The following is a 21,679-nucleotide window of genomic DNA, read 5'->3' on the forward strand; positions in this document are numbered from 1 at the left end:
AGTTACACTCAGAATCACACTATTATGTCACTTACATTTAATATTTTCAGGATGTTTTCTTAGTAATGAATATGTTGGTGTTTTTAACATTTACAGGTGGGTTTTTTTCATCACCTTTTAATATTGCTGAAAAAAAAGTCTTGACCTCACTAAAACGAAAGATTTTAGTGTTTCTCAACTGAATTGTTTTTTTTTTTTTTGTTTTGTTTTTTTAAATCTTACAATAAGATGCTAACTGTTAGCAAAGCAGCTGCTGTGCCTTTCTGCTTTCTCATGTATGCAGCAATCTAGCTATTTCTCACCTGCCTATCAGTTTATGAACATTTCATTGCTCAGCAGCAGCATGCTGGCTAAATGTCAGAGGCCTACAGTGACTGGAAGTGTACATCGCTGGTCCTATGTGACTGTGTTCACTCACAAAGCCTTTCTATACCGTTGTGTGGTTTAAAATATTTGACTGTATAATAACTAAATATTTAAGATAACTTTATTAGGGACCAGTCAGGCTTGTGCTGCAATTTTGTAGTCGGAGATGAACATGCCCTGCAGACAAAGCTGCTATTTTCAATGGGAACGCATTTGCACTGAATGTCTCAACATGTTTTTTGTTTATTTGCGCTGTCATTGATCAGTTTTTCTTTTGTGCAGTTGTGTATTTGGTGCAGTTTTAGTGTTTTGAAATGCACATTGTCTGCCTGGTTCTAAACTGGTGATATAAACTACTTTTCTAGAAGAAATTAGTAGGGATTAGTAGTGTTTTATAAAAATATATGTGGTTTGTATCGGTGTTCACTGTGATCATGTCCTTCCAGATGTTTAGATTTACTCTTGGGGGAGAAATCTGAAAAAATCACAATTTAGTAGTTGCAATCTTTAATTTTCAGTTTGCTATTTTGGAATGTTTTGTTGAAATTACATTTTAAAGACTGATGAATTTCATGGCTTATCAGAACGGTAATATCAGTCCATGGGTTCAGTTTAATACAATTTTTAAAAACGGTCTTTTTAAGATAGAAAGAAATTGCCAAACTGTTGTTTTCATTTTTCTATTTTTTTCCCCTCACCTTCAGATGTATATTGAAGGTGTTTACAGGGAGGAGACACATGAATACATGCTGTATTCAAATTCATACCTGTTAAGATGCGTCTGTGTACGAAAGAGTAACAGAAAAGAACCATGTATGGGAATGGATTAAATTGGAACTCAAGTAAACTTTTATTAGTAAATGTAAGTGACTATCTAAACCCATGTGACTGCCATTACAAACAAAAACTTTTTTTTTTTTTAAAATCTCCTTAGGATGTCCAAAGTGTCTGTTCTAGGTGATTTTTAATGTGTTATCAAATTGAAATTGTCAATGAAGTATCCTCTTTTTTTATGAGCTTGCTTTTCTCTCTTCTCATCCATTTCACATTTAAATAAAATCATATAATTAGTTATTTTTGTGCTCTTCCAATTGGTTACTGTAAACACCCATAATATTTGTGATTGTCTACACCAAGTAGCAAAAAGTTGCATTTGTTTATCTGGTTTCACTGTGTATCTGATCTTATGGAATTAGAAATTATTAAATGTGACACTTCTACTGTCAAATGTTTCAAAGTTTGGTTGTTACCCTTCTCTTGCTTCTGCCTCTTAACTACTGCCAACTGGTCTTTATTATGCAGAACTTGTTAATTTTATGCTTCATCAAATCAATGTGAAGCCTAAATAAGTGTGCTATGCCAGTGTAGGTTTTGTAGGTTATTGCTCCAAAGCCCTAGTTAAAGCCCTCCTTTAAACAATAGTAACTGATAACAAAAGATACTGGATGCAGTTCTGGTTCTATGACTTTGAGTGGAGCTAATTAATGAAGAGTCACTTTTACTGAAGCTATTCCAGGACGGATAAAAGTAGAGATGTTGAGATAGACATGTACAAGCATTGTAGCCTACATAGGTTTTACACCTAAAAAAGGCTCTAGGCTGAATATTGTTCATAGTGTTGGCAAAATGAGTAAATGTGATTCAATTACAGTCTGTCCTATTTTTTCATTTCAGTTTGAGAGCCATTATACAGTGCCCGTCCAAAAAAGAAGTTGCACACTAATATTTCGTTGGACCGCCTTTATCTTATGGCATGCCTTTGTTGTAGCATTGTTTTAATACACTTCTGCAATGTCTGCAATATTTATTTCCATCCAGAGTTGCATTAATTTTTTGCCAGGATCTTGTAGTGATGGCGGGAGAGTCGGACCACTGTGCAAAGTCTTCTCCAGCACATCCCAAAGATTCTCAATGGCATTATGGTCTGGATCAATCCATGTGTGAAAATTATGTCTTATGCTCCCTGAACCACTCTTTCACAATTCGAGCTCAATTGGCATGGTCACCTTGGAATATGCCCGTGCCATCGGGGAAGAAAAAAAATCCACTAATAGAATAACCTGGTCATTCAGTCTTCTCAGGTAGTCGATGACCTCAGTCTTTGAGCACATAATGTTGCTGAACCTAGACCTGACCAGCTGCAGCAACCCAAGATCATAGCACTCCCCTCACATGCTTGTACGGTAGGCACTAGGCATGATGGGTGCATCATTTCATCCACCTCTGTTCTTAGCCTGATGCACCTATCACTCTGGAACAAGGTAAATCTGGACTCATCAAACTGCATGATCTTCTTTTATTGATCTCTTTCCTTTCTAGAGTAGAATCTTGAGGCCTTTTTTTTTTTTTAGCCTCACTGATACACAGCTGTTGAGTCCCAATCCCTTGAGTTCCCTACTCATTGTGTGAGTGGAAATGCTCATACTTTCACTATTAAACATAGCCATGAGTTCTGTTTTTTTTTTCCGATTTTGATTTCACCAGACTAAACTAAATCGCGATCATGATGGTTCCCCACTATACTTCCAGTATTTTATAATGCGTTGGACAGTTCTTAACCTAATTTCAGAAGTATCAGCAATCTCCTTAGATGTTTTACATTCTGCATTGCCTCAACATATAATTACAATTGATGGGAGCTTCACATCAGGCTCTGGACAAGCTACCCCATACGATACACTGCTGCAATGTCATGTAAGCTTTGGTCTGACATTGAAGTATAAATTTGGTTTCAGTACTTGTACAAATCCCTAAGAAGCTGGACAACACACATCAATCACATCTAGGATTTTCTTTCAAAGCTCTGTTGTGGGAGGATATTTAAACCTCAGGTTTATGCTGTGTCAAATTGGTTATTTTGGTGTTTTTTTTTTAAATAGATTTCTCACTTTTATCCAATATTATTGTAAATGGTACTTTTTCAGCACAATTGATACAATAAAACCATTTTTTTCTTCTTCTTTGGAATAGAACATTTGAATGCCTTTTTTTCTCAGTCTTTTGAGAATAATGAGACCACTGAACAGGCAAAGTTTTTTTTAAGGTCACCCAGGTCATAAAGAAGGTGCAAGATGTCAAACCTACAAGACATACAGAATTTGCCAGTGTTCAAAAGGACATTTGAACAAAACAAGGTGAAAACCTAATATATGAGGAGAATTTGGGAACCATTTGATAGTAGGGGTAATGTCATTTGCCAGTCAAACCAAAGTCCAGCTAAAGCAGGAAATGACAAAGAGGGTTGCTGGGTTATATATGAGTCGCCTTTTCATTTCCAACTACCGGCCTATCAGTATCCGGGGCTGGCTTATCAATGCAAGTACTGTATGGGTCAGGTTGAATAGTAAAGAAAAAAAAAAAGATAAATCTCATCTTTTCCTAAGCTCCTTCCCTTAATCTCAGACTGAGACACAAAAACTAGAACAAAAGGATTAGAGAAAAGATAGTGGGTCACACAAACTACAAAACACAGAACACAATGACTGAAACACAGAGTAAAGTAATGTTTCCATCCAAAAGTGATTTGAATCATTGGGAAATGCGCATTAAAAAAAATTCGGATCAAGTGTGATTCAATCATAAGTACGGACTTTGGTGACGGTTTGCATGACAACCAGCCTGTAAACATTTTACCGGCTTCCTGACCTATCACCATGGAGAGAGTACTTGAACCTTTATTAAGAATCGGGCAAGTGGTATTGGAGCTGTCAGCCCAGTTAGCCCTGGCGATTAGAGGGGCTGTCATGAGGAGAAGGCAGCAAGAGGTGTTATTTAATGCCCTTGCCCAAGCAGAGATCGGTCTCCGTCTCCCCATCATCCGCAAACACCGGAATCAGTTGGGGTGAAAGTGCGCTACGTCAGACTTGATGCAAACACAGCTTTTTCCATCCCTTTTTGAATTAACCAAAACCCGGCGCCAGTGAACGTATTTTCATTTGTGCGAATCAGGGGATTTTAATTTGGATTATGGCGTTTCCATCATAAATGAAATCCGATGCGATACTTCTCGATGCACATCTAAATGCTGATGGAAATGCCCCTAATAACACAGAGACTTAATCACAATGACGGTAAGGAACAGTTGAAAACAAAAAGAATGAAGGACATAGACTGAATGCGGACATTAACAAGACTGGAAGAAGAAACTTGGAAAAACAGATAGGAACATAGATAATGAAACACTGAAAGGAGTACATGCCAAATCAAATACCCCAAAATATACACAGACAAAGACTGGAACACACACTCAAAAAGGTTAAAAACAAAGAGTGCAACACTAAGATCTGAACACAGACCAATGTAAAACACAATAAAAACCCACTGAAACACAAAGACTAGAATTCACACGCATGAACAGTGTAAAACAAAGATTTAAACACTGGTACAGTCAGAATTTAGACTGAAAAACATACTATCACAAAGACTGAAATACACAGATTTGAAAAAACGCAATGGAACACTGAATGTTGAACAAACAAAGAATGGAACACAAGGTCTTGAACACACAAAATGGGAAAAAACATGGAACATCAAGAATGGAAACAGCAACTGTAACAACCAGACAAAAACACAAACCTGGGAATGCACAGACTGATACAGAAAAAACAGAAAATATTTAATGGAAACATACACTGGAACGCATAGTTTAAAAAATACAAACTTGAAAGCAAAGATCTTTCCTGGCGTAGAAATAAGTCAAATCAACAACCGGTGGCGTCGGACTGCCACCTGCAGAGTGGAGGCCTTTACAATCCTGGAATGAACAACAGAGCACATTACATACATATAGAGTGCAGCCAGACAGGCAGGTGGAAAAGTCATGTCTTTCCCTAAGAAAGTAAAAACTGGATACCAGAAAAGGAAAGAAAGAAAGGAGAGGGAGAGAAAATTAAATGAGACAAAGCTACTTCTTACCAATTTATTTGAGAAGAGATGTGAGCAGCACAACTGAACTAACACAGTTTGAGGTGATATCAGCAGAAGTTGTGTCAGAGTGAAGGCAGCACGTTAGGCTTCATTTAGGTGCAAACGGGACTAAATCTCTGCATTGTAAGTAAAACATGGAACATACCTAATGAAATAGAATATTCAATTAAAACCAATAAAATGCTGAATAAAAAGGACAAAATTGGAGCTCACCTTACCTCACCGAACATCACAAAAAAGAGGGAAAGTTTAGGCGGGACAATTTCTTTTATAGCGCATGTTGCTACCCCATAAAATAATGTACAGAAACAGAAAAGACGCACCCCGTGTTTACACCCCTCCTCAGGCCAACGTGAGGGAGGCTGAACAGCGGCTGGCTGATCACATCACGCATTTAGAACAGGAACACACACTCTCTCTGCTTATTATTCTTGGGGACTTTAACAGAACAAAACTCAGTCATGAACTGTCTAAATACAGACAACATCTAAATTGTCCTACCTGAGACCATAACACGCTGAATCACTGTTACACCATTCTAAAACATGCTTATCGCTCTGTTCCCTGTGCAGCTTTGGGACACTCTGATCACTATCTAGTTCACCTTGTACCAACCTACAGGCAGAAACTAAAATCTGCTAACCCTGTAGTGAAAACAGTGAAAAAGTGGACATGGGAGGCTAAACAGGTACTACAAGACTGTTTTGACTCCACTGACTGGAGTGTTTTTAAAGCTGCGGCCACCAACCTCAACAAACTAACAGACACTGTGACATCATACATCAGCTTTTGAGAGGATGTATGTGTACCAACCAAAACATTTCACACATACAGCAACAACAAACCCTGGTTCATCCCCAAACTCGGACACCTTCGTCAAGCCAAGGAGGACGCCTACAGGAGTGGGGACAGGGTCCTGTGCAAACAAGCCAGGAACACGCCGACGAGGGAGATCTGAGTGGCCAAGACAGTGTACTCTGAAAAACTGAGGAACAACTTCTCTGGCAACAACCCATCGTCAGTGCAGAGAGGCCTGCAGGATATCACCAACTACAGACAATGCCCTGCTCCCATTACTGAAGCCTACAAAGCCTTGGCTGACGACCATAACATTTTTTACTGCAGGTTTCAGAGGGACCACCTCACACCTGTTCCTCACTTCTCCGAAGCTTCTCTTCCTGCCCTCCCTCCCCCACCACCCATCGTTACACAGTCCACTACTGCCGCACCCACTTCACACCTTCCCCCCTTTAGCCCCCCCCCCCACACTCAAACACTCCAAATCAATGAGGAGGAAGTGCGCCGGCTGTTCCAGAGACTGAAGACAAAGAAAGCTCCAGTGGGATTAAGACCCCGAGATAACTCGGTTGATAGTCACACTAAACGTGCTTGTCGACGGTGAAGCACGTGGTGAATTGGATTTTGTGTTCTGCGTGTGCTCGTGATTTTTTCCAGGGTCCCCCCCCCCCCCCCCCCCCCCCCCCTCACAGTCCTCAGCAGCCCTGTTGCCATCGTAGAGAGCTTCAGATTCCTGGGCACGTTCATCTCTCAGGACCTGCAGTGGGAACAGAACATCTGCTCCATCCTCAAAACGCCCCAGAAACTGATGTACTTTTTTCAGCTTTTGAGGAAACATGGTCTGCCCCAGGAGCTGCTGCTACAGTTCTACACTGCAGTCATCGAGTCTACCCTGTGCACCTCCATCACTGTTTGGTTCGGAACTGCAACCAAGAAGGACAGATCGAGACTGCAGTGTACTGTAAGGACTGCAATACACATTATCGGAGCCCCTCTGCCCTCTATCCAGGTACTATACTGCTCCAGAACTCGTAAGAGGGCAGGGAACATCATGGAAGACCCTCTATCCAGGTACTGTGCTGCTCCAGAACTCATAAGAGGGCAGGGAACATCATGGAAGACTGCTTCTGTCTGGCAGGCGCCTCAGAGTCCTCAAGATCAGGACTAACAGACACTGGAGCAGCTTCTTCCCCACAGCAGTCACCTTAGTGAACAGTTGAAAAATACTGGAACTGTTGATTTTTACAAAGGGTTTAACCTGAGCCAGGCCTTAGCACAATGATAATCGTATTACAGTCATGCAGGCGTAATATATATTTTTTTGTAACACACTGGTATCGGTACTCGGTATCGGCAGATACCCACAGCACTGTCAGCATTCTGAGGGGAACCCAGAAACAGATCAGAACAAGAGTATGAGTGGAACAGTTTATTTAACAAAGAGTGAATTCGTGAAACAAAAAAAAAGAAGCAGGCAGGCGAGAACTGCCAGGAGAATGTTCACGGACTTACTCAGTGCCTTAATCATACCCTTGATCTTGTGCTGACTAATGGCATTGAGAGTGAACAGTTAACAGTATTCCCTCATGACCCTGTCTTGTCTGATCATTTTTTAATAACTTTTGAATTTACATTACTTGACTATAAATTACTTATATTTAAAGCGTTGATTTCGTCATCCTTTTCTTCACTGCCATGTGCAGATATGACAGAGAGCGACCACCTAAATTTTACTCTGGTAGAACTTGACTCTCTTGTTGACAGCACTATAGTTTTAATGCGTACAACAATGGACAATGTTGCCCCCTGAAAAGGAAGGTAATCGGTCAGAAGAGGTTGGCTCCTTGGTATAATTCACAGCTGTGCTTTAAAGCAGACTGCAAGAAAGCTGGAGAGACAGTGGCATTCCTCCAATTTAGAAGAGTCTCAATTTGTCTGGAAAGATAGTTTAATAACATATAAGAAAGCCCTTTGTAAATCTAGAACTGCTTATTATTCATCATTGATAGAAGATAATAAGAACAATCCCAGGTTTCTTTTCAGCACTGTTGCCAGGCTGACAAAGAGTCAGAGCTCTGTTGAGCCATGTATTCCTTTAACTCTCAGCAGTGATGATTTCATGAGATTCTTTATCAATAAAATTGATTCTATCAGAGAGAAGATTGAAGGAATCCTTCCCACAATTATCACTGATGTATCATCAAGTAGAGCAGCTTTAGAAGTATCTTTAGAACCTGATTTGTATTTAGATGGCTTCTGCCCAGTTGATCTCTCTGCGCTAACAACAGCAATAGTCTCTTCTAAACCATGTACTTGTATTTTAGACCCAATCCCAACCAGACTGTTCAAGAAGGTTTTCCCCTTAATTGACACTTCCATATTGGATTTGATCAATCTGTCTTTGTTGACAGGATATGTAACTCAGACTTTTAAGGTTGCTGTAATTAAACTTTTACTTAAAAAAACCTACTCTTGATTCAGAAGTGTTGGCTAATTAACGACCTATATCCAATCTCCCTTTTTTGTCTAAAGTTCTTGAAAAAAGAGTTGCAGTTCAACTTTGTGATCATTTACATAGAAATAATCTGTTTGAAGAGTTTCGGTCATGATTCAAAATGCATCATGGCACAGAAACAGCACTGGTGCTGCATTTGATACAATTGATCACATCATTCTGTTACAGAGACTTGAACATGTTATTGGGATTAAAGGAACTGCATTAGGATGGTTTAGTCATATTTATCTGATAGATTCCAGTTTGTTCTTGTAAATGAAGAATCTTCCTCACACATCGGAGTAAGTCATGGAGTTCCTCAGGGTTGTGTGCTTGAACCAATTCTTTTTACTTTATACATGCTTCCATTAGGTAACATTATTAGACAACATGGCATGAATTTCCATTGTTATGCTGATGATACTCAGCTGTACTTATCTATGAAACCAGATGAAACCAATAGGTTGGTCTGACTACAAGCATGTATTAAAGACATACAGACCTGGATGACTCAGAACTGTCTGCTTCTAAATTCAGACAAAACTGAAGTTGTTCTATTTGAGTGCTTCAGGGAGAAATTGTCTAGTTATATAGTTACTCTAGATGATATTGCCTTGGTTTCTAGTTCTACAGTGAGGAACCTTGGAGTTATTTTTGACCAGAATACATCATTTGACGCACATATAAAACTGGTTTCTAGGACTGCCTTCTTTCACCTTCGTAATATTGCTAAAATCAGGAACATCCTATCTCAGGGTGATGCAGAGAAACTAGTCCATGCATTTGTTACTTCAAGATTGGACTACTGTAATTCTTTATTATTGGGCTGTCCCACATATTCTCTGAAAAGCCTCCAGCTGATCCAAAATGCTGCAGCCAGAGTTATGATGAGAACTAACAGGAGAGATGATGTTTCTCCAGTTTTAGCTTCTCTTCATTGGCTCCCTGTTAAATTCAGAATATAATTTAAGATTCTTCTCCTCACATATAAAGCTCTTAATGACCGAGCTCCATCATATCTTAAAGATCTCATTGTAAGGTATTTTTATAACAGAGCACTTCGCTCCCAAACTGCAGGTTTACTTGTTGTTCACAGAGTTTTTAAAAGTAGAATGGGAGGCAGAGCCTTCAGTTATCAGGCACCTCTCTTGTGAAATAAGCTGCCAATGAATGTCCGGGAAGCAGACACCCTTTACACTTTTAAGATTAGGCTTAAAACTTTCCTTTTTGATAAAGCTTATAGTTAGGGATGGCTCAGGTAATCCTGAAACATTCCATAGTTAAGCTGCTATAGGCTTAGACTGCTGGGGGACCTCATCTGTCACACCTTTCCTCACTTTGCTCTCTTTTCCCCCCACTGTTTAATTTCTCAAATGATATTATGTACATGTGACATTATTGTGGTTATTAACTTGTATTTCCCTGTTCCAACAGGTATCCTTTGAATGGTGTTATGGTGTTTTTCCCCCTCTTTTCTGTCTTCTCAAACCCCAGCTGGTCAAGGCGGATGGCCACCCTTCCTGCGTCTGGTTCTGCCAGAGGTTTCTTCCTGTTAAAAGGGAGTCGTTCCTTTCCACTGTCACCACAGGCATGCTCAGGATGGGAGATTGGACTGAAGACAAGTTTCGGTGCAATCTGTTGGTTTCCTTAGCTAGGATATTGTTTTTTGATTTGGCTCTATATAAATGAATTGGATTATTTTTTAATTAATTAATTGGATTTCATTGGATTATGATTACAATTAATTGAATTCCAATTGGCTTGAATTGAACTATATTATTTTAGTGCCTTGAGATGACAGTTGTTGTAATATATATATAAATAAATATGTAAATAAAACTGAATTGAATTGAATTGAATTACACAAAACACCAGACAACACAAAACACAACAAACACCCACATAGTCATCCTGGCTGGGGTTTCGTGACAAGCACAAGTATCGGAATTGGTATGGGGAAAAAAAAATAGTATGAGAATATCTCTAGCTTCAAGTCAATTATACATACAGTCAATGACAAATACCGAGCCATCCCATTAATGCCACTAACCAACACACTTGTTGCCGTGTGGATGACGAGTGGAGAATGAGCCGCCAGAAGGCCGGCGAGGGAGTACGGCGGTCCGGTTAACCGTGCAGAGGAAGAGGTGGCAATGGACATTAGCTGTCCGGTGAAACGCGTGGAAGAAGAGCCAGAAGGCTGGCGCTCAGGCGAACGAGCGTCGCGCCAACGCCGACACTGAATAGGGCCATGTAACCGGAGCCTCGGCTCGCTGACAGAGCCTCCTCTACACCGTGGAGGAGGTAAAGAGAGTCACGCAGTCGTTCCCTGGTGGACCAGATGACACTGATCGGGGATCCAATGGGTCACGGCACCAATGCAAGTGGGACGAAATCTGCATTGTGAAAGTTGTGAAATTTTTATATCTTAGTTTAGAAAGATTTGGTTTAAATAAAGACTCAGTAAACATTATGAAAACACTTTATCAAGGCTAGAATTAAAATAAACGGCAATCTCACTAACTGGTTCAAACTTGAAAGATCTACTAGACAGACAGACAAAGTATGCAACTCTTCAGATTCCCAAAGACAAAGGCGGGTTAGCCCCACCAAACCTCTTAGAATATTATTATGCTGCACAGACTCAACCTTTGGTGTATTGGTGTGATCCAGAGTCCACTGCAAAGTGGAAAGATGTTGAATTAAAAAGAGGGGGATACCATATCCAAAGTATGATTGCAAACAGGAACATTTTACAGAAATATAAGAATATGCTTGATTCAATTACTAGATTCACCCTGGAAATCTGGTTAATAGTGATTAGGAAATACAAATTGGAGAGGGAAATCAAAATTTTGAACTGCCTGACCTGTGATTCTAAATTTAAACCAGGGGCAATGGATAGTAGTTATGAGCAAAGGAAATTACAGAAATCTGCACAGTAATTGATCAGGGAAAAATTAAAAGCTTTCAAAAACTGAAGAGGGAATATGGACTGGAGGATTGCAATTAGTTTAGGTATTACCAAGTTAGAAACTTCTTTGAGAAAGAAATAAAACCAGATCGTCCCCATGAGCTGAATACATTAACTATAACACTGTGTAATGCATATCGAAACAATAGTGGAAGAATGGTTTCAACACTGTACCAGGGTCTAAAGAAGAACAGAGGAACTTATACACTGTATATAAGAGACAGATGGGTTAAAGAAAGCAAAATATCATTAACTGAAGGGGACTGCTTTAATATATGTGTTGTACAGCGAACCACCACCAGCTCCAGGATGTGGAAAGAATTTTGCTGGAAAAATATAATTAGGTTCCTTATTACTACTAAAACGAAGAGCAAATTTTCAACAACACAACAAACATGCTGGAGACGGTGTGGAGAGTGGAACGCAGATCACAGTCATGTTTTTTGGGAATGTACTAAAATGAGAAATTATTGGCATGATGTGTGGGTAGAATTGAAAACAATACTGGGATATGAACTACCAAAGTCATGTGAACTATTTTATCTGTGTAATCTGACAAGGGAAAATGTACAATATGAAAATGAATATCTGGTAAAAAAAATTCTGCAGGCTGCAGTCAAGAAGGCAATGACCAGGAGATGGTATAGAGAGGACCCACTTGGAGGAACTGTCTGGACACAGTTGAGGAGATAATCAACATGGAAATATATGGCAGTGACTTAATCGAATCACTGGCACAAAGCGTGTCATACCCCGGAACGATAGGTGGCGCTGTATCCATTTCAACTATCGCTAATAGAGCCACTTCCGGTTGACCACTTTACCACCACCAACAACAACAACAAACTCAGGTATTCAAGAAAGATGGCAAACGAAGAGCAAGATGAAGCTACGACTCTCTACATTTCGTTTGTAATGAGCATGGTTATTGCACGAATGCGGCGCATTCTCCATCACGTTGTTTATTTCTTTCCAAAGGCGGCTACAACAACAGTAATGTAATCTTCTTCGACTTCCAGGTGACGATCTTGGGAAAAAATCTCGAGTGTGCGCAGAACGCTCAATCCGATCCCCTGCTGTCTACATGCACGTTCAGTGTACATTTGGATCGAGTTATCTCAGGGTCTTAATCCAATCGCGAGTAACCCGATCCGATCTGGGTTTTTTGTCAGATTAAGGTGTCTACATGATCTGAATAACTCAATCTTATTCTAATTTAGCCATTAATCTGATCCGATGACACTCATGTAACCCCACTAACTGAGACTCGAGCAAACAAAATTCGATAAGAAAAATGCGAAAAATGGACAGAATACAAATCTCAAAGTAGAGACACCACTCAAAACCTTTGATTGATGTTAGAGACATTTGAGTATTATTTCTAAGAACATGTACCCCACTGATGCTGTGCTGTGTTCTTTGATATTCTATATAAAAAAATAATAAAATCTGAGTATATATAAAAAAAACAATGTTTAAACAGATTAATTACTATCAGAAATTCATCAACGTTACTGCCGCCAATCATTGAAAATGTCGCGGACCTCACAGTAAAAACCATTCAAATTTATATAGATATTTTAGCCCTTCCCCAATCATTATTATAATATATCATTATAGTATCAATGGATTCCTTGTAAGTTCAGGATTGCCACTGATATCATGCTATCTGAAAACTGAATGCACCAGACCCCCAAAACTGTAATGTTAATAACAAATGATCTACCATCATTTAAAAATTAATCAAATGAAGGAAAATATTCCAACTTAATGCCATAATGAATGATTAATTAAGGCAGGGTCTAATTACTATATGAGGGAAGTCTGGCCATTTTACTTTTATTCTGCCTATTTATCATGCTTTTCTCAGTATAGAGGTTAAATTAAGATCGTATCTATTATCTTTGTCTTACACCATAGCATGGGAAAAATATTCGTGAGAACTATTGATCAAGCCAGCATGGAGGCCCACCAAGATGGTTTATTCATAGGACACAGAATTTCGTGCCACGTCCCTGCCAACAACTTTTAATTGACAACTGTATCTATTTGTAATGCTCCCAATACATCCCAAAAGTTACAGCAGCAGCCATATAGAATGTTTTGCCTCTCAGGGGCTGTCAATTCGAGCACACTAAATGTGTCTAGATAGAATAAAGATGTGGGCACCACTTTTTCAAGAAAATACAGGTAAGGCAAGCACATACTGAGCAGCATGGGAGAGTAGATCATTTAAGGTATTACGGGTTTTTTTTTGTAATTCCAATTAATTACAGTGCAAGCAAAACTAAACATCAATGGTGGAATGCAAATGAACATATTACAAGAGCAATATCAAGGCACTTTTTTTTTTCTTGTCTCAATACTTTATATTTTTGCCCCAGTAAATATGAAGGAAATACATTTTACTCCATAAAATTTATAGCACGGCTCTACTAATTATAACCATTGATCATCAAATGGTTATAAATGTAGTATCATACCACAGTTCGTATTTTTGCCACAGGGAAAAAAAGGGGAGGGGGGCAGACATTTAAAAATGGCTTGATATTAACTCTTCACCCTTTTCCTCATTTGTTGAATCAATCTATGAATATGTTGATCCCTGCCTGTTAGCAACTGACACTGGCCTTCCCTTTTTAATCTAAGTTTGTAATGCTATGTTTAGCACTTCTAATAGATAGCCATTCTCAAGAAGAGAACGCTAAATTCAGATTATATGAAAGCGGAAGCATCAGAAAAGTGATTAAAACATTTTCTATTAATGCTTTCAAAAGTATCAGAAGAGCACTGCTTGCCCACCGAGAGCTGCTGTGAGCAAGTGTCCAACCCAGGCTCGTTTCACGGTTTCATGGAAGTTTCCATCTGTTGCACTCTCAGTCTCTGCAGATAGATATTGGTGTAGTCAGTGGTGTAGTTCTGCAAAAGACTAATGACACAAAAGCTCTGATGATAACACTTTGATTGAATACTGATTGGTTGAAAGTTATCTCAAGCTAGCTAGAGGCAGGAGGGGCGAACAATTACTGATTTCACAAAACACAAGGATGAAATGCCTGAAACCATTAAAAGCAAAGGGGCAAAGAAGAAAAAACAGTGACCATAGACACACTGAACAATCATTATTTAAAGGTGACATATTATGGAAAAATTATTTTTTTCTGTTCTTGGGAAAATATATTTTAGGGTGTCTGAAGCCACCAGCAAGTGTGAAACACCCCCCAAATCCAACCATGTTAGTTTTTTGTCATTCAGCTGTGTTTAAAAGTGTTTCTCGTTTTCCCCCATTCCCATTTTGATTTCCAAAGTATGCCACTTGTTTCTAAGCCTCAACCTCTGAGCCCTGCCCACAAGCATCCAAACTGCTAGACCTGTGCAGCTGCAAATGTTCTGCTGTCAGCCATAGTGAGGAGCATGCATTTTACATCTACCTGAAGCCTCAGAGGATATAGGAGCCAAGTGGCAGCAAGAGTTATCTAAAGACTGTGTATGTGCAGCAAGCATGTTTCATTGGACAGTTTTAACAACTTCGTCCAGTTCAAGACGACACATGAAAAGAGTTTGGATTGTCTTAGGCGTGGTGTAGGCACTGCTAGACGACAATCCTGGGATGAACGGAGGGACCGAGTTGTGACATAAGCCTTTGCAAGAGCATTCAAGTAGATGGGAGCCATTCCATTAAGCACTTTGTAGGCTAAGTTCAATGAACAGAGGGGTGACGTGTGTTCTTTTATAGCAATATAAACAACATACATGATTAACATGTAATATGATCACATTTATGTATTAAAGTGCAATTCGTTTTTTTCAATAAAATGTGATTAAAAAAATAAAAAGGATGGAAAACATTCAAGAAATGTGCAAATGAAGCAAGGTTTTTTGGTATAACTATCATGTATTATTCATTTGAACTTTTTTAGAACTTTGAACATTTACAAAACATAAGTAAGATCTCAATCTCAGCTCGGCTGCTGACCACTTGGTCCTGGGGCCTGCTGCTGTCTAGCTGTGGTTCATTCTCGTTTAGGAGATAGCTGATGATTAATGTCATCCTCTTCTAAAAGTCACTGCCAGTCACTTGTGACACTTGTGACAAGCACGGTAACAAGGTTTGTAAACTTGATTAATACTCATAAAAGTAACGCCACGTATAAGCCGAATGTTAAACCGTGGGACAAACAATATGCAATTTAATCTTCCGTCCTCTCGGCACTTTATCCAAGTTGTATTTCAACTTCCTTGTAACGTAGCCATTTTGCCAATGGAAGTTCTGCCTGTAATAGCGTCGCTGTTCATACCAGCATTGTGTGGCGACGGTGGGGATGTTAGTGATATGACAGAATCAGAAGACAAATAGTAACTTATTTTTTTGTTTATTTGCCTTATAAACTCTGCCGATTCCTCGGGGAAAGCCTTAAGATTTGAACTATCTTTTTTTGCATTTATTGTCCGTCAGTGCAATAGTAATTAATCGGCTATCTGTGGCGTTTTCTCCACTCTGGTAACGGAGCCTGGTTATGTGTTTGAGCAGAGCAGACAGATGTGTCCAGATGTATTAACCCTTGTTTTCTGGTCATATTTTTGTTACTCAAGCAATGTTTGTTGGTCTGGTGGACCCGCTGCATTTTTGGGGTTTTTAATTCAACACAATCAAACAATTTTATGTTAAAATACTCTACAGATGTTTACTTCATCCCAATTTCAAGCAATATAAACAACAAGGTTTTTTGGTATAACTATCATGTATTATTCATTTACAACTTTTTTACAACTTTGAACATTTACAAAACATAAGTAAGATCTCAATCTCAGCTTGGCTGCTGACCACTTGGTCCTGGGGCCTGCTGCTGTCTAGCTGTGGTTCATTCTCATTTAGGAGATAGCTGATGATTAATGTCATCCTCTTCTAAAAGTCACTGTCAGACTCTGAATTTGATCTTCATATTCTGAAACCTCCTCCCCCACATTGTCATCAAATGTGTCTGTCTTGACCAAAATCAATTTCAAGGCCTTGTGTGCGATGAATCTTTTGGTTGTTGCGGAGAATCGGTTGTATTAGTAGTTATCACTGGGAAAGCTATATTTATTGCCCCCCCCACAAAAAAAAAGAGGAATATGATAACAGGTGCAAGTGCGTGAATGTCGGTTTGACACACGCACATGTGTATAATTACAACAAACAGTTTGAAAGTAGTGTTTGTTTTACAGATCACCAAGAAGCTGGCTGGCGCTATTGGGGACAGTGCTGCATGGATGACAAACATCGGCAACGAGTTTGGCCAGGTTCTGAACTCTGTTTTGACGACGGGTGAAGGTGCAGGGTTGGAAGAGTTGTGCCATGGCATCGTCACTCGATACAAGAATGCGGGCCAAGCTGAACCTGAGGTCATCTATGTTGACCGGGACTGCTGCAGCCAGTCAGGTGGGTAAAAATGATAAAATTCTTTATCAAATATACGTTTGAAAAACTGTGTGCCACACACACACACACACACTGTTACCACTCCACTTGTGGGAGGAGGGGTACTGGCAATTGGGCAGCGGCTGACTTTGTTTTTCACAGGTGTGTCTTCAGTGGTCAAACTCTTCCACCCATGGAGGTCTGCAGTGCGCTTGGACAGCTTCCATTTCATGCGGCGTTTTAACTGCGGCGTTAAGTTTACGTTAAGTGTCTGTCTGCCTGTTCGCAGATGATTGCTCGTCTGTTACTGTGTGATTATTGTTACAATGTTAATAAAGTTTGATAATTTTACTTGAACCAAGAACAGCCTTCACATTTTTATTTAATTTCCCTTTGCAAAACAGGACGACAGTGAGTGTGAGTGACATCCATTTAATGCAATTGTCAAAAGTGAAGCCAGAATTACTTGGAGAATTATTTTACATTTATTAATAAAACCCAACACTCTTTGTCTCAACCAAATATTTTTTAAAAATACTTTCTTTGCTCAATTTGGAATTTGTTTCATTCACTTGTGTTGCACAAATAGGGATACAGATAGATAGCTAGTGTTAGCCCGATTTTTTCATTGGAAGCCCAAGAACAAGCTGGAGAAATCGTATCATATTTATCAGTGGTCACAAGTAAAGTATATTGCAGCGCTGGACTCGGAGTGCCAGAGCTCCCGCAGGAAATCCGTCAGGCCGAGCCCCGATATCCGGAAACATGTCATATTTATATTCAGCTTTATCTCACAGAAGTTGTTTTCACACTTATCAGAGTATAATTGGCCAGTTTTTAGTGGCATGATCAGGCCAGTTGCTGTCCTTGTTGTGTTCTTTGGATGTGAGAAACAATGTGTGTGTATGTGTGAGTGCTGTTTTAGGCGTGGATCTAATGTACCAGACCTATCTACTCTACTAGAGATGTTTTGTCTGTCCCAGTTGTTTATGTCATTCTAAAGTCTTGGACCCTTTTAAGGTCATCGATTGTGCAGTATGAGCAGAGTGGAAAAGTACCAGCTAGGAACATTTAGGAAAATACAGAATATGAATTTATAATGTCTAAGATCAAAGCCAATTATAACACTAGTCTCTCAAATAATTGAGTGTACCAAAAAAAGAGGGGAAAAATGATGGGAGACTTATTTACATTTACAGTTATACACATTTTGTGTGCTGCCCCCTACAGTAGGCTTTAGTAACGTCCAAAGCACTGTGGTATGTTGGGGTGTTGCCACAATACAGGTTCGAATCCCACAAGAAACATGAAAATTAAACGGATGATAAACCTTGCAATAAGTGTAGAGGTGTGTGTAAACAATGTTGAGAAGATAAGAGAATAGAGAAAAGTGGATATAGTGTACGTTTTCCTCCTTTTTTTTTCTCCTTTTCTTTTTCTCTCTCCCCCCCCCCTCCTTCCTCTTTTTTTCCTTTTCCCCCCTTTCGGGCAGTCCCTTTTGCCCCATTTTTGGCCGAGTGAAGTGGTCGAGAGACTGCATTTTTTATTAACAATAATGATGGATGTTCTTTAAGGGCCTATCACCCCTCTAAAATTGTGCAAAATGGTTTAGTCCACTCAACTCCCTTCTGGGACCTTTCTGTGTGGAGTTTGCATGTTCTCCCCGTGTATGCGTGGGTTCTCTCCGGGTACTCCGGCTTCCTCCCACTGTCCAAAAACATGCATGTTAGGTTAATTGGTGTCTATAAAATTGTCCTTAGGAGTAAGTGTGAGCGCGTGTGTGGTTGTTTGTCTCGTTTGTCTCTGTGTGGCACTGTGATGGACTGGCGACCTGTCCAGGGTGTACCCCGCCTCTCACCCGATGACCGCTGGGATAGGCTCCAGCCCCACCGTGGCCCGACCGACGTATTAAGCGGGTATAGAAAATGGATGGATGGATACCAGAAAAGGAAAGGAAGAAATGAGAGGGAGAGAAAATTAAACAAGGGGAAGCAGCTATTTTCTTTGAGAAGAGATGTGAGCAGCACAACTGAACTAACACAGTTTGAGGGGATATCAGCAGTAGTTGTGTCAGATGAAGGCAGCACGTAGGCTTCGTTTAGGGACAACACAGATGAATTACTATCAGAAATTCATCAACGTTATTGCCGCCAATCAATGAAAATGTTACAGACCTTGCATTAAAAACGTTCAAATTTATGTAGATATTTTAGCAATTCTCTAATCATTACATATATTTAGTATCAATGGATTCCTTGTAATTTCAGGATTGTCACTGTCATCACGCTATATGAAAAACTGAATGCACTAGACCGCCAAAACTGTAATGTTAATAACAAATGATCTACAATAATTTTAAAATGAATCAAATGAAACAGAGGAGGAGAATATTCCAACTTTAAGGCCATAATGACTGATGAATTAAGGCAGTGTCTAAACACTAAATGAGTGAAGTCTGGCCATTTTACTTTTATCCTGCCATTATCATAACCCATTTATTATGCTTTTCTTAATATAGATGTTAAACTGAGATCGTATTTATTATCTTTGTCTGACACCATACCATGGGAAAAATATGCGTGAGAACTATTGATCAAGTCAGCATGGAGGCCCACCAGAGCCCAGAATTTCGTGCGACGCCCCCTCACTAGCTCCCGTATGTTGGATGCATCAATAACGTCACATAAAATACAAATAGAAACAAAGTATAGGAGTAAATGTTCTCATTGCACGGATCTGTGTGATGATGTTATTGTTCTACAGGTTGACATTGAGCCTCTTTCTCTCCTTCTCTGGGTGTGTTGATTCCCCGCCCACTGTTTTTTCTCCACAATCATATCCCGTGTATAGGCTACTAGATACACATCCCAGGCAGCATTATCCTCTAGATAAATCTTTTTCCGTCTTCTACTAGCAGAGACACTCATCTGCAAGCAACCGAACACTACGCCATTCTCGGGTAGGCTACGTTTTTTCTTCCTTTCGTCTTCCTTTTGGACAGACAGCAGTTTCATGCTCTGTCGATTCAAATTCTGTGCATCTGCTGGGACTGCTGGGAGGACGTCGGCACTGACTGCAGTACATGCGATGCGGAGATAGGGAAAAGGGTATGATATATGTATAAACTGCACATTTAAAGCTCAACGCAGCAGCAGGGGCGGCAGTATCCGGTGCGGATAGAGTACAGGGAGGTGGCGGAGTTTATGTGCACTCAACTGGACGCTGCAACCGAAGTGCCTCTGCAGCGCCGCAGCTCTTCAGAGGGATACCGTTCCGTTACGTGACAACAAGCCCAAAGCGGCCCTCGATCGGTTAGGGAGGGGGGCCCTAACGCGGCACCCCGCCCGTCTCGCCTCATTTGGACTGCAGGGATAACGACCTAACCCGTGAAATACCAGCGCAGAAACCACCAGCAGAGTCTCGCTGGCCGCCCTGTCACCGTTTTCCTCCATACCGCACCTCTGCGTCGAAGGTAGGCTTTGCTAAACAGTGTGCTGTCTGGAATGTAGGCACCGTAGGTGTTCATACTCCCAGCGGTGATAGTGGTAATGATGACGTTTAAAGCAGCCGAATTTGTCATTTGTCATTTCCCCCCTGCTCAGTTTGTATTGTTGTTATGTACTTGAGGGGATGACTGATGGACTTTGGTTTCATGCAAGCGCTTTGTGAGAGAGATGCATGTAAAGAAAATGACGTAGGGAATTCCCACAGTAATCGAATAGCGCGAGATGACACCAGCACATTCCGCCAGTGCAGTCCATGATGGCCTGCTATTAGCCATGTGAGCAAAGCGACTGCGCGCGGCCTCGGCAGCGCACAGATTGACCAGAAATGATTCAACTTGGAGACAAACTGTTATGTAACGGAATTTTGCTGACGCTATTCTGCCATAAGCGGGGGTTACCTTCACGTCTCTCCTGCTCTGTTATGTTGGTCTATGTTTACAGATTGGTTATCACCGAGCCCAGTGTCAACAAATCTACCGGTATTTATCCTCAATCAAGTAATTTTGCTGTCATAATCGAGATTGGATTGCGATATGTTTGATTAATTATTTTTTGGCAGAAAGGCGGAAACTGCAAATCTGCAAACATGCTCGGCTTTTTAAAAAATATGATACATTAGTCAAACCTGATATCGATATAAACAAGCAGTAATAAATAATTGCTATCCTCCCGCGAAAAATCACTTTTCCTCACTGGATAGATTTCACAAGTGTGTGAATATTTCGGTCCTGACAGCTGTGTCAGAGACAGGTAAGAAAATCTACACTTAAAATTCCTAAGTATTAGATGAAATAAAAGACAGTCAAGTCAAACCCTCTGGTTAAAAGTGATTTGCAAATACAAAACAACACTGTGCTGACAAACTGAAAATATAGTTTGAAGCTTTAATGGGAAGAGGATCTGTCCTTTCCCTAGTGTCAGTGTAGCTCATGCTTAAACAAAACTGATAAAAAATGGAACATTTGGGGAGTGTGAAGGATTGCCTCTAGTTTATTTGTTGTCTTTTATAAGAAGATGCCTGTGTTTGATGAGGAGGGAATGGATCTCAACAGACAAGTCCACTCTGATATTTTTACTGGTAGTCTATAAGACCTCCTTTGGATATGTTTGATACTCCCCCGACCTACATCTCTTGAAATCTAGTTAATTGTATTACTGCCAGAACAGGACCATTTACAGTTATTCTTAAGTCTTTCCAATTTTGGGTTTTTAGA

At 40.0% G+C, this 21,679-nt stretch overlaps 2 protein-coding genes across 5 annotated transcripts in view; both read left to right on the plus strand.

Annotated features, from left to right (window-relative positions):
* pgap1 (post-GPI attachment to proteins inositol deacylase 1) overlaps positions 1–21,679 on the plus strand; it is a 113,041-nt gene that overhangs the window by 21,086 nt on the left and 70,276 nt on the right. The window lies entirely within an intron of this gene.
* hecw2a (HECT, C2 and WW domain containing E3 ubiquitin protein ligase 2a) overlaps positions 19,803–21,679 on the plus strand; it is a 56,853-nt gene continuing 54,976 nt past the window's right edge. For 3 of the 4 annotated variants that reach the window (XM_072396527.1, XM_072396530.1, XM_072396529.1), the window contains exon 1: positions 19,803–20,431. The gene's annotated coding sequence lies outside the window, so the exon portion shown is untranslated. The remainder of the gene's footprint in view (positions 20,432–21,679) is intronic. The other variant, XM_072396528.1, reaches the window with a different exon arrangement.

The sequence above is a fragment of the Leuresthes tenuis genome, unplaced genomic scaffold (assembly GCF_036924035.1).
Source record: "Leuresthes tenuis unplaced genomic scaffold, fLeuTen1.0.hap1 SCAF_12, whole genome shotgun sequence".
Lineage (NCBI taxonomy): Eukaryota > Metazoa > Chordata > Actinopteri > Atheriniformes > Atherinopsidae > Leuresthes > Leuresthes tenuis.